The 13,712-nt window shown below is 47.3% G+C and overlaps 1 protein-coding gene across 1 annotated transcript in view; it reads left to right on the top strand.

Annotated features, from left to right (window-relative positions):
- The window catches only part of LOC144773634 (pepsin A-like), a 107,731-nt gene that overhangs the window by 12,425 nt on the left and 81,594 nt on the right, over window positions 1-13,712 (top strand). The gene's annotated exons all lie outside the window — the stretch shown is intronic.

A 13,712-nucleotide genomic window follows, 5' to 3' on the forward strand; every position in this document is an offset into this window, starting at 1 on the left:
ATGGGGATAACTCCCCCAAGGTAAAGTTCAGCATCGTCGAAATCTTCCGGAATCTCATGGAATGTGTCATCTGAGGAGTACTTTTTGACTTCTCTTTGTCGGTGGTGGGGCAGGGTGACATCACCTGCCATTGGGTGTGTATGGATGTGGGAAATGTTCGTTGCTTGGACGACGAGATGCCATTCATGCATCGTCACGATAGAACAAAGTCCTTGCCATTGGGGAGGCAACTGCAGATACATATTTTCTCCGCAGATCCGTAGATACCAATGAGGAGGGATGTGCCGTACTTCATGTCCGAATTAAATCTAGTGCTCTTGCAATTGGCATTCCTGCCCACAGGTACCGTCCCATTACCTAGGAAGCAAAGGAGAGGAGACTTTTAGCTTGTATGCTCTTTTCTGTGTGTATGGTGTACCATTACTGGATGTTTATCCTCTAGTTTCCCTACCCCATATCTCAGCACACTCCCTCTCTATCTCCTCATTTAAATTATATTTTTGCTCTTGTCCTACAGTTGTGCTACCTAAGGAGGCTGCCTTACATATCAAGTCATGTGGACCATTCCATTTGATATTGAAATAAATGCTGGCCTTCAGGTGTAGAATAGGTCTCCAATGACAAGGGCATGTGTCATGGGTGTGGTTACATTGGTGATGTTCAGGTGAGTGGCATTCGGATGTGGGTGTTGGGAAGGTGAAGTACCCTAGTTTCTTATAGTGATGTTCCCAAATCTGCATTATGTCGGCAGGTACTTTCATATCACGGTAAACCTCCATTCTCCTTTCAATTTCCAATGTATTAGTGATCACCCTAAATGTTACATACTAGTCATCCCACTCTGTGGTATTTACGAATGCATCATCCACTTTGGCTGAGTGGAGCTCTATCTGACCATGTATGCGGCAAAGGTACAGGTGTAAAAGACATTTGGCTGCGGGTGGTGAGACTACTTTACGTAAAGTACAATTCATCTGCGCCTACAGCGTGTGGAATGTGAGAACATACAAGGCAAGACTCATTTGTGACCTTTCTTCCAACCTCCCTCATGTGTCTATACCACATGTTATCTAATAGAACATTGTGAATCTCATTATCCTCTGCTCTATCACTAGGGCGCTGGGAGTGGGAATCAGGCATAGAGTGCTGGTCGAAGGTGTAAACAACTGTCTCTTGGAAATTACTGATTCAGTCTGGAATTTGCAAAGCCTGTTCTTCCTTAGGTTGGGTACACGATGTATATCTAACTGGCACTATCTCGCCACTCAGTCTATGTCTAAGACTTTTTATTTTGACGGGATCGTCTTGGTGTACCTGGCACAGTGGGGGTCAAGATGATATCGAGTGCCAAGTCCCTTCCTGTAGGGTCAGCATGGGGTACAGAAGGTGTAAAGACAGGCACAGAGGTGTCATAGCTACTACTGGTGCTTTTCCCAGTTTGCTTGTTATCAGGAAGTGTCTTAGGCATGGGTAGCTCTGTGGTCGTGACAAATTTAATATTACTAGTAGCTCCTCTCTCTCTCTCTGATCGCACTGCTAACCAGTGAAATGCTGTTACTGCAGCTACAAACATAAAAAAGAAAATAATAGCTGTACATATCTTTTTAATTGAAAGCTTGACATGGAGCGTTGTTCTGTTGCTTCTTCTCAGTCCGTAGGCCATCATACGATCTCCACTTCCTTGATCTTGGATCGTTAACTGGCACATGAAGTCTTCTTTGCTGTCAATGCTCAGATTTTGGACGGTGACGGGTGGAACCTCAAAAAGTCCATTTGCAAGTGTTCATTGAATTGAAGTTTCTCCACTTCCGAACTGCTTCATAAAAAGATGTGTGTCCCAAAGCAGATAGGCGGAAGTTAATCAGAGATAGGACGCTTGTCTTTGTCTTTGATATCTGAATGAAAAAGAACTTGGAGCACGCATTAGTGCACATAAATGAACAATTCATCGCTTACAATATCAGAAGAGGGCCCAGTGACTTCTTTTTAAGTCTTGCGGAGAGAATAACCACATCTATTGATCTGTCAATGACAAGCCGGTGAGACTTGAACAGGCCGTTAAGGCTCTTACCCTAACATTGTCACAGTGCCTGAAAAATGAAAATAAAATGACTGTCACTGTCACTGCGGGTCACTGTAACAGCATCCAGTAATCCCCAGTGACATATGACCTCATGAAGTAGGAAGGTAGCTGCGGCCTTCACATCACAATGGACACACGGTCCAACTCAAATCCACCGTGAAAAAGGGCACACCACTAACATGATGTGTCTTTATCTTAGGCATCTGTCTCTCCAAAAAGGACTCTAAAAGGACACAAAGAGTTGTATCTGTTCATGTGCATTGGGAATGAACCACTCTGTTTGCAAAGTTGTGGACATGATATCACGAGGGACATGTGTAAGAAGGTGTAACTGAGTGAGTGCTATTTGTAAAAAGCCTTCCTATCCATGTGTGCCTGAAAATTTAAACAAATAAAATCTTATTCCTGTGTACTCCCCTCTTCTTCCACAGCTCTTTTCCTTCAGGTGGGGCACTTCCCTGTATCTCCCTAAGGTGCAGCTGTGCAATGAAATCATAGTGCTGAGCATTGCTTATTCCCTGCATTCGTACTTTTAACATTGAAATCTATTTCATATCTGCATTAATTTGCCTTTTCCCTAGCACTGGGCATGTGTGAAGTAATAGCTGTACACAGCGGTGCATATCTGGAAACATATTCCTTATCTCTTCTTATTGTTCGCTGCCAACTACAGGAAGCCTGTTTCCTGTTTTGGCTCTACGCCCAGAATATGCAGTCTGGCCAGGAACGCTACTTATGAACATGGCCCGAAAATAAAAAGAAACTCTATTAATTTGTCTGCATTTTATAATATCTGAAAACATGTGTTGTCTCTAATTGCAAAAATGCAAAATATACGTGTTGTATTATAAAATAAAGATGGCTTATTTGTAATGCACATGTTCACTCAAAATTGTATATTGATGATAAACAGCCGATTTTTATTTATTCCAACTCAATGTATTCTCTGAATCCACCTTAGAAGGATGAAATGCTCTAGCAGCACATGATCTCGTAACTCGTGATATTTATTTATCTGAAAAGAAGTGTGGTGCAACTAGTGTGCATTCCATTCCATCGTTTTATCTCTGGCTTGTGCCTGTGTCAGCTGGGACGTGGGAGTGAATCATTCTATTTAGTTGCTCAAGTTACTGAGGAAGGGGGGTCATTGACCTCTTTGGACGGCAGGGGCAGCTGGTGTGTTACCCCTGTCGGTCTTGTGTTCTCATACCTGCGTGCGTATTTCTTCCAGACCCTTAGGCCTTGGCGCATGTAGGTGTAGTTCCAATCATCATCTCCTGCTTCCTGCAAGATACATTCTTCTGCAGTGGCCATTTGCTCTGGCACAAAAGATCCTTCTCGGGGCCAGACATTCTCTTGAAATGCATTAGCCTTTGTCCAGTCTGCCAAGTTATCTGAGAATGGAATGACATAAAGGTCACTCCCTTCTCCAAGTATTACTATCTCATTTGGCGTCAGGCCATTGGTCAATGGCTGTCTTGGCCTGTAAAGGGCAATGTTGTTCAGTTCTCTAGATCTTGCTGTACGCAGGCGTGTTGTACCTGATACATCATATTCCTGTGGGATGTTCTCAGGTCGCCGTTCGTTACCTAACATAGTAACACATTCTATCTCTCTTCTTCTCTGCCTTCTCTTTTCTGCCTGTTCGAACAATTTTGGCAGATCCAAATAGTCTTGCTCTAGCTGTGGTGTCATTAGTCTATGTGGTGTAACTACTAGAGGTGATGCCTGAGGCATAGGCGTATGTTGTCGTGTCACCTGAGTGTTATAATTAATGACTGCAGACGGAGCTTGGGGTACACTTAAGTTGGCTGCGAGAGAGACTGCCATGTTGCTCTGTGGTGGGGCTGCACTTTGTGCTTCCTGATGCAAGTCTATCCATGGCCCTTGCTGTGGCATGATAGTTGGGACTCCACCACTGTGTGGCTCTACCTCCTTCACACTGCTAGCTACTTCATTTGGTGCTGGTCGTTTCTTTGCACCCATATGCTCAGTCATTCTATCCCCAATACTGGCTAGGTATAATGCAAGTTGCTGGAGTGCTGCTGTATTTTCTATGGGGCTTCTCGAGTACCGTTTGTGTGACATGTCCTCTTCTTCTTTACCTGTTCTTTGGCGTATGTCACTTTCTGCCCTAGTCCTGCTAATGTCTCCCTCAGTTACTACCTCAGAGGGATACTGTTCGCTGTCTCTCTTTACACCATTGAACTGTAGCAGGTGCTTTTCCTCTCTATTAGGACCTGTGTTAAGGGGCTGCCACTCATTATACTGACTCTGTGTATTGCAATGCTGGTGGCTCGGGAATCGGAATGGGCCATAATGTCTAGTTCTTGTTCTAGGAGTATCGTCATTCTCAGTGAGGGATGTCGGTGCTGGGCGGTCAGGTCTGGGGAGTGACATGTGGGAGGCCTCATGGCTCTCTTTGTTTTCTTCCTGCTGGGGGCTGCAGAGTTGGATACGTCTCATTTTTACTATCAATAGTGTGTCAATTTGACCTGGCATTCCTGACGCTGCATCCTGCAGTACTGGGCTTTGGGAGCTTAGGGATAGCTGACCCGATGTACTCTCTGGTGTACTATCTCGTGAATTGTCTGGGATGCCTGGGGCTAAGGCATCGTCATGGGCTACGGCTGCCTGGACATCTGATAAGAGTTCTATGTCAGTCTTTATACCTCGTCCTAAATTAATGTCATCTGCGTCATAGGCTGGTGGATGTGCTGTGGGTGTTGACATTATTCTCCTGTATTGAGTGTAAGCAGGGGTAAGAGTGTAACGCCACCGGGTGTTATTGTCAGCCTTACCTGCTGCAAGGATGTTACGTCAATTCCTAGGGCTGAGATTAGTGTCAAAATGACTGTACATGTCAGGGGTGAGACAGACTCAGGGGATGTTGCTGTACCTTCAGAAAGGGCAACAATACAGCCGTTCACTATGTGTACTGTGATCTGTAGTCTTGGGTTTTGTCTGGGCTGTCTGCTCATCTCCTAGAGTCGAGTTTTCTTTGAGGTGGGCTATCTGTGGCAGTGAATGTGGCGAAACTAATCTCCTTTTAAAATGCTGTTTTGTGAATATGCCCACATTTCTGGATAATGCGTCGTGGAAGGGTGTCTTTGTAACAGTCCCGTGAGTCTTGGTGATGGCTGCTCTGCAGCTGGTCATGTAACTCGTGGGCGTGATGCTCACAGCCTAGTAGAGTGAGGGTATCCTGTGAATCTCCCTGCCCCTCCGGGCAGCTGGTGCTTGGAGAAGGCGGTGTGAGTGAACACTGGTGAGCAGTATCAGGGCTTTTCGCTACTTACTACACTACCTACTGACTGAAGTGTAAGTTGTGTGTTATCAGTGGGGGATGTATACGTTGGCACTGGGAGGCACACTTTCACTAGATGCAATGTAGATGCCCTTATCTCAGTACCCTGTGTGAGTGGGATTCCCAATAAGTCCCACGCTCTAGATATTAGGGAAATTTCGCTTCTGTTATATTTTCTATGAGTTTGTTCGCCCACGTTCTGCACTGATACAATTTTATTGTCTAATATGTGTAGAACTACCTCAACTATTTGTTTTCCACTATAGCTCATGTATGTACCGGACATCTGGCTGACCTCCTGTCAGTTGTTTTCGGGAGTGGGGCAGTTTACCACAAGCACGATGCTTCTGTGATGACTGATTACCTCCTATACTCATGTAACCTATTCATTAGCGTGGAATGCAGTTAAAAAAAGAAACATTCTTATTTAGTCTAAACGATCTGTAGTAAAAATAAAATAACGCAGAGCACTTCCCTGAGACTTCCCTCGCAAAGCCTGCAGTGCTTTGTGGAGGGAAGGGGAAATCCTGTATTGCCAGGTGGGCACACAGGGGAGCAGCAGCAAGAAGAAAAGGAAACAATATGTCAGTGTGACAGCCGTGGCGCTTGAAATGCTGTAGCTTATAGACTTTCTTCAGTTAGTCAGTGGCAGATCAACGTACATGGGATACACCAAAATACATTTACAATCTCCCTAGTTATTGGATCTCGCTAAAGCATAACCCAGTTTTCAAATGATGGCCACAAAATATATTACCTCGAAACCGGTCCGGTCCTCGGATGCTTGATTCCGTTCTGGGAAGGACATGGCTTTTGTAGTTCGGACTGGACTGTTCCCATGGGGCAACAGGGTCAGAGCTGAATTGCATATCGCCATTGTCTAACCCAGGGTGGTGTGGAGTGCAACAAAACGATGGATTTGGGCCCAGATCTTTTGACTGGGGGAGTGTGTGACATTGATCCACATTCAGTCCATCACTTGTTGTTTTTGCAATTGCCGCCCTAAGTGCGCTGGGGATGCCCAGACGTGGGTCCCAGGCACTCCACACCACTTGGAGTCAAGCTAGCCGGGCTGAGGAGAGGTGTTACCTCGAAACCGGTCCGGTCCTCGGATGCTTGATTCCGTTCTGGGAAGGACATGGCTTTTGTAGTTCGGACTGGACTGTTCCCATGGGGCAACAGGGTCAGAGCTGATTTGCATATCGCCATTGTCTAACCCAGGGTGGTGTGGAGTGCAAAAAAACGATGGATTTGGGCCCAGATCTTTTGACTGGGGGAGTGTGTGACATTGATCCACATTCAGTCCATCACTTGTTGTTTTTGCAATTGCTGCCCTAAGAGCGCTGGGGATGCCCAGACGTGGGTCCCAGGCACTCCACACCACTTGGAGTCAAGCTAGCCGGGCTGAGGAGAGGTGTTACCTCGAAACCGGTCCGGTCCTCGGATGCTTGATTCCATTCTGGGAAGGACATGGCTTTTGTAGTTCGGACTGGACTGTTCCCATGGGGCAACAGGGTCAGAGCTGATTTGCATATCGCCATTGTCTAACCCAGGGTGGTGTGGAGTGCAAAAAAACGATGGATTTGGGCCCAGATCTTTTGACTGGGGGAGTGTGTGACATTGATCCACATTCAGTCCATCACTTGTTGTTTTTGCAATTGCCGCCCTAAGTGCGCTGGGGATGCCCAGACGTGGGTCCCAGGCACTCCACACCACTTGGAGTCAAGCTAGCCGGGCTGAGGAGAGGTGTTACCTCGAAACCGGTCCGGTCCTCGGATGCTTGATTCCGTTCTGGGAAGGACATGGCTTTTGTAGTTCGGACTGGACTGTTCCCATGGGGCAACAGGGTCAGAGCTGATTTGCATATCGCCATTGTCTAACCCAGGGTGGTGTGGAGTGCAAAAAAACGATGGATTTGGGCCCAGATCTTTTGACTGGGGGAGTGTGTGACATTGATCCACATTCAGTCCATCACTTGTTGTTTTTGCAATTGCCGCCCTAAGTGCGCTGGGGATGCCCAGACGTGGGTCCCAGGCACTCCACACCACTTGGAGTCAAGCTAGCCGGGCTGAGGAGAGGTGTTACCTCGAAACCGGTCCGGTCCTCGGATGCTTGATTCCGTTCTGGGAAGGACATGGCTTTTGTAGTTCGGACTGGACTGTTCCCATGGGGCAACAGGGTCAGAGCTGATTTGAATATCGCCATTGTCTAACCCAGGGTGGTGTGGAGTGCAAAAAAACGATGGATTTGGGCCCAGATCTTTTGACTGGGGGAGTGTGTGACATTGATCCACATTCAGTCCATCACTTGTTGTTTTTGCAATTGCCGCCCTAAGTGCGCTGGGGATGCCCAGACGTGGGTCCCAGGCACTCCACACCACTTGGAGTCAAGCTAGCCGGGCTGAGGAGAGGTGTTACCTCGAAACCGGTCCGGTCCTCGGATGCTTGATTCCGTTCTGGGAAGGACATGGCTTTTGTAGTTCGGACTGGACTGTTCCCATGGGGCAACAGGGTCAGAGCTGATTTGCATATCGCCATTGTCTAACCCAGGGTGGTGTGGAGTGCAAAAAAACGATGGATTTGGGCCCAGATCTTTTGACTGGGGGAGTGTGTGACATTGATCCACATTCAGTCCATCACTTGTTGTTTTTGCAATTGCCGCCCTAAGTGCGCTGGGGATGCCCAGACGTGGGTCACAGGCACTCCACACCACTTGGAGTCAAGCTAGCCGGGCTGAGGAGAGGTGTTACCTCGAAACCGGTCCGGTCCTCGGATGCTTGATTCCTTTCTGGGAAGGACATGGCTTTTGTAGTTCGGACTGGACTGTTCCCATGGGGCAACAGGGTCAGAGCTGATTTGCATATCGCCATTGTCTAACCCAGGGTGGTGTGGAGTGCAAAAAAACAATGGATTTGGGCCCAGATCTTTTGACTGGGGGAGTGTGTGACATTGATCCACATTCAGTCCATCACTTGTTGTTTTTGCAATTGCCGCCCTAAGTGCGCTGGGGATGCCCAGACGTGGGTCCCAGGCACTCCACACCACTTGGAGTCAAGCTAGCTGGGCTAAGGAGAGGTGTTACCTCGAAACCGGTCCGGTCCTCGGATGCTTGATTCCGTTCTGGGAAGGACATGGCTTTTGTAGTTCGGACTGGACTGTTCCCATGGGGCAACAGGGTCAGAGCTGATTTGCATATCGCCATTGTCTAACCCAGGGTGGTGTGGAGTGCAAAAAAACGATGGATTTGGGCCCAGATCTTTTGACTGGGGGAGTGTGTGACATTGATCCACATTCAGTCCATCACTTGTTGTTTTTGCAATTGCCGCCCTAAGTGCGCTGGGGATGCCCAGACGTGGGTCCCAGGCACTCCACACCACTTGGAGTCAAGCTAGCCGGGCTGAGGAGAGGTGTTACCTCGAAACCGGTCCGGTCCTCGGATGCTTGATTCCGTTCTGGGAAGGACATGGCTTTTGTAGTTCGGACTGGACTGTTGCCATGGGGCAACAGGGTCAGAGCTGATTTGCATATCGCCATTGTCTAACCCAGGGTGGTGTGGAGTGCAAAAAAACGATGGATTTGGGCCCAGATCTTTTGACTGGGGGAGTGTGTGACATTGATCCACATTCAGTCCATCACTTGTTGTTTTTGCAATTGCCACCCTAAGTGCGCTGGGGATGCCCAGACGTGGGTCCCAGGCACTCCACACCACTTGGAGTCAAGCTAGCCGGGCTGAGGAGAGGTGTTACCTCGAAACCGGTCCGGTCCTCGGATGCTTGATTCCGTTCTGGGAAGGACATGGCTTTTGTAGTTCGGACTGGACTGTTCCCATGGGGCAACAGGGTCAGAGCTGATTTGCATATCGCCATTGTCTAACCCAGGGTGGTGTGGAGTGCAAAAAAACGATGGATTTGGGCCCAGATCTTTTGACTGGGGGAGTGTGTGACATTGATCCACATTCAGTCCATCACTTGTTGTTTTTGCAATTGCCGCCCTAAGTGCGCTGGGGATGCCCAGACGTGGGTCCCAGGCACTCCACACCACTTGGAGTCAAGCTAGCCGGGCTGAGGAGAGGTGTTACCTCGAAACCGGTCCGGTCCTCGGATGCTTGATTCCGTTCTGGGAAGGACATGGCTTTTGTAGTTCGGACTGGACTGTTCCCATGGGGCAACAGGGTCAGAGCTGATTTGCATATCGCCATTGTCTAACCCAGGGTGGTGTGGAGTGCAAAAAAACGATGGATTTGGGCCCAGATCTTTTGACTGGGGGAGTGTGTGACATTGATCCACATTCAGTCCATCACTTGTTGTTTTTGCAATTGCCGCCCTAAGTGCGCTGGGGATGCCCAGACGTGGGTCCCAGGCACTCCACACCACTTGGAGTCAAGCTAGCCGGGCTGAGGAGAGGTGTTACCTCGAAACCGGTCCGGTCCTCGGATGCTTGATTCCGTTCTGGGAAGGACATGGCTTTTGTAGTTCGGACTGGACTGTTCCCATGGGGCAACAGGGTCAGAGCTGATTTGCATATCGCCATTGTCTAACCCAGGGTGGTGTGGAGTGCAAAAAAATGATGGATTTGGGCCCAGATCTTTTGACTGGGGGAGTGTGTGACATTGATCCACATTCAGTCCATCACTTGTTGTTTTTGCACAAAATATATTAGCAGCATATATATATATCAATAGTATACTCTTGCTATGGTCAGCCTCTGTATATTTAATAAGAGCATAAGTAAAATGCAAACATTTCAACAATTATTTTACAAAAAATCACGCTCTATGGCCACTAGAGTGTGTTAGAGTGTTCCCTATACATGTGGGGAGCACCAACAATGAGTAACAAACCACGTTTAGCTTGGCGAAAATATAATGCCTACAATATGAGTAAATAAACTTGCTAGTCCCGCACAGAACTCTTCCCTGGACATACAACAGGGGATATCACCGCTAAATTAAGGAAAGATCAAAGGTCACGGTAGCTAATCGGACCTGCTGAAATTCCTTCTTTCTCATGGACTACTGACATGAGAGATTTCCTCGTCTCTGTCGCTCCTAACAGAGGATCACTTGCACGAATATATCGAAAAGATGCCAGACGCAACTCTTCCTTCCCTGTAACTTCAGAGGTTCCCTTTAAGCAGTAAGATGTATAATTCACCTTCACTCTTCCTTGACACCCTATTGTAGGTGTATCAAAGGCCCTCCCCCTGTGAGAGGAGGCTCCACCATAAGCTGAGAGACCTGCCACGTGCGGCTCTCCTTCCCTGTATTCTATATGCAACAGGGGCTCCCTTTAACCGCTAAATAAATGCTGAATAAAAAGCTAAAAATAAGGATGACAACCACAATCCTTCTTTGTATTTACACGAGGCTTAGCAATAATATGCGACTATTCACAAAGCAAAGAGGAACACATGAATCTCAGTAATAATCACCTAACTGTCAGGTTCAGTCTCCACATGGCACACAAACCCTTCCTCTGCGTGGAATCATATAACAAGGTTAACAGACAGGAAGCCTGGACCATTGGCAGAAGCACTGCTGCACTACAACACTGAATACCATTCGGCCGCACCCAAGAGAGAGAGACAGCGCAGCGGCGGGCAGACACAATAATATGTATGCTTACCCCTCAGCGCTGAGGTCTCCTCACAATGGCTCAGCAGGACGGTTGCGCAGGATCGTCTAGCAGTTTAGTACTTCCTCCTTAGGACCCAGCTGCATCCTGTCAGTCTAACTCCTTATTATCACGTCGAGGTCACCAAAATGTCGGAGGGGATGATTAATTAGGGGCAGGAGGGGCCAGGGGACTCAGAGCAGCCGCTCAGAAGCCGCGCTGGGGAGACCGTGAAAGGGAACTAAGGGGAATAGGACGGCTTAATTTGTAACCGGTGCTCCTGGAACGCTTGCTCTAAAAACAGGAAAAAACATATATATATGAGCTATTGGAGACTGAAGCTTGAGAGTTGTACAAGTTATTTGAAGACACAGCTTCTAGAAATAATCAATGATAGCATAAAAACCACATAGTACTTGGCCCTGTACCCAGCATTCTCTTGAAAGTCACATGGACCAGTTTGAGTTTTACAAAGTACAGTTTAGAGCTGCTATGAGAGAGGCTTTGCTTTAAGTACACTTTTGAGCTGAGGCAGATTGCATAGAAAAGGTTAAGCACATATTGTTGGGCACACTCACTCACCACTGCATGTATGATATCCTGAAAGTACAAATTTAAACACCCTAAATGCAGTGGAGATAAAACAATGTCAGAGAAAACATAACATTTCAAATGGCGAAATATAACTGGAATGCAATAAGGAAAAAGTATTATAAAGCAAAGTATACAATAGAGGAGCAGAGCCTAAGTACATAAAACAAGGGCTATCTCGAGTAACCCCTGGGAAAAACTCCTGTCCGACACTCAAGTGCAGACGCGGAGTAGTTCAATGATACTCTGGCGGACCAGCCTTTTATATTGTTCAGGGGTGAGGGGCCTATGGTCACGCTATATCACGTCACCTCGAACCACATATCCTTCTGTCGCCTCTCACGCCCCTGCCTGGTGACTTTCCCATCATTTGTGTAAATGTGACTACCTTCTCGTAATTGTGTGGCACATACGTTAGCCTAGACTGAGTTCCTGCCATTCTGACTGGAAGTTTGTCATTAATCAGAAATGTGTTATTGTTGCTTCGAAAGGGTTCTATTCATGTGTCAATCAGGCAGTTTGCGATAATATTTCGCCACAATTATCCTTAGTTTATCGGATATCTTGCTTGACGTAGTTGTGGTGCGAGCTTCCCTTATTCTATTCATGGCTTAGGTGGGGGACGTGGGGTATGTTGCAAGATTTATTGAGGAACTTGACTTCTACAGCTTGTGGGAAATATACAATGAGGTGGGGCCTGGTAGGGGTGCGGGTCCTTGCAGACAAGAGCAGCTGGGTGAAGCTTGGGTCAGACCTGCTTTCTGCTTCTGCTTAAGCTAAGAGAAAATGGCAGTGCTCAGGGCAACGTAACTGAGGCCTGTAACTTCTAGACAGCAGGGCCTACACAGGGGTCATGTCGTGCAGGTGATAGGTGTGTCCTTGGATAGCTATGCAGGTAAAAATTCACCCTCCAACACCTAGAGAGAGGATAATATTGAGTAGTAGGGTAGTAGTGTAGAGGGGGCAATGTTTTTCGAAGGGGCACCGTAGTACACTGATAAACCTCTTGTTTGCTTTAGAAGATGTGCCTTGAAGTTTATGTGGTGTTATAGCTTAAAACTAGGGTATAAAGGCATGTGTGAAACATGGCGATATCAATTAACATGGCTACTTTACCAGGTATTTTGTGTGAGCAAACTTTCCTCAAAAAGCATCCCTTGGATATTATTGCTGATGCTCTGATCTTAGAAGCATGCCATTCTCTTATAGTTGAACATATTGCACTTCCCTGTGTCGACACCTAGAGGGCACTGTTTATCTCACAAACGTACATTGATGTGTTTGCGATAGACATCTGTTGGTGCTGGTTAAATAGCACATTCTTCGTTGATCTGTTTGTACTTGTTCAGAACCCCATGAACCCATCTCAGGCAGTTTCAAACATCTGACCTCTCACTGCAGAGATCTGTCACAAGTTTCAGATCAGTAAGATAGCTTGGTGTGGTAATGCACCATCGAAAGAAAGCTGTCTGCCACATGTCGCACATTCCTATTCCAGCTAGTTAGCCTTGGAGGTTTAAGCACTAAGGGGCAGATTTACAAGCCCCTTGCGTCAGGGAAGGTGGTGCAAAGCACAGTGCTTCCTTACTCTGTGGCAAGGAGGCGTTCAATGGGCGTTAAGGTGGGTTTTCCCATGCAACACCCATGGATTTTGACGCTACCCCAGATTTACTTAATCCCTACTTGTTCAGGAGTCTCTGCACAAACATAATCCAGCCTGCAACGGAGGTACACTTGCACCGTGGTGCAAGGGGTGCCTACGTAGGTGCTAGGCAGCAAATTGTGCACCAGCATGTGGGGCATGGACAGGAATTCACCATATTTTGTAAATAAGGTGCATTCCTGCCCTTCCACATTGACACTGGGCAGTGCAGCAAGGTGACTCACGGTGGTGCCCTACGCCAGTTCCTCATAAATTAGGCCCTAAGTGCAGATGTGTGTATCCTGCACTTTGCGCTCTACAATCCCAGTTAGAAGTTTCAGTGTTGATTCAGTTGTACTCTAGCATCAAGTGTAAGAGGTTCCAGACACAGCAAGGTAGTTCAGGGGGTGTGGCGCCTCTTGCAGTGATCTCTGCGCACTATGTAGGCATCGCTTGCATGCCAATGTGGACGCTTAGA

The sequence above is a fragment of the Lissotriton helveticus genome, chromosome 8 (genome assembly GCF_964261635.1).
Source record: "Lissotriton helveticus chromosome 8, aLisHel1.1, whole genome shotgun sequence".
Classification (NCBI taxonomy): Eukaryota; Metazoa; Chordata; class Amphibia; order Caudata; family Salamandridae; genus Lissotriton; species Lissotriton helveticus.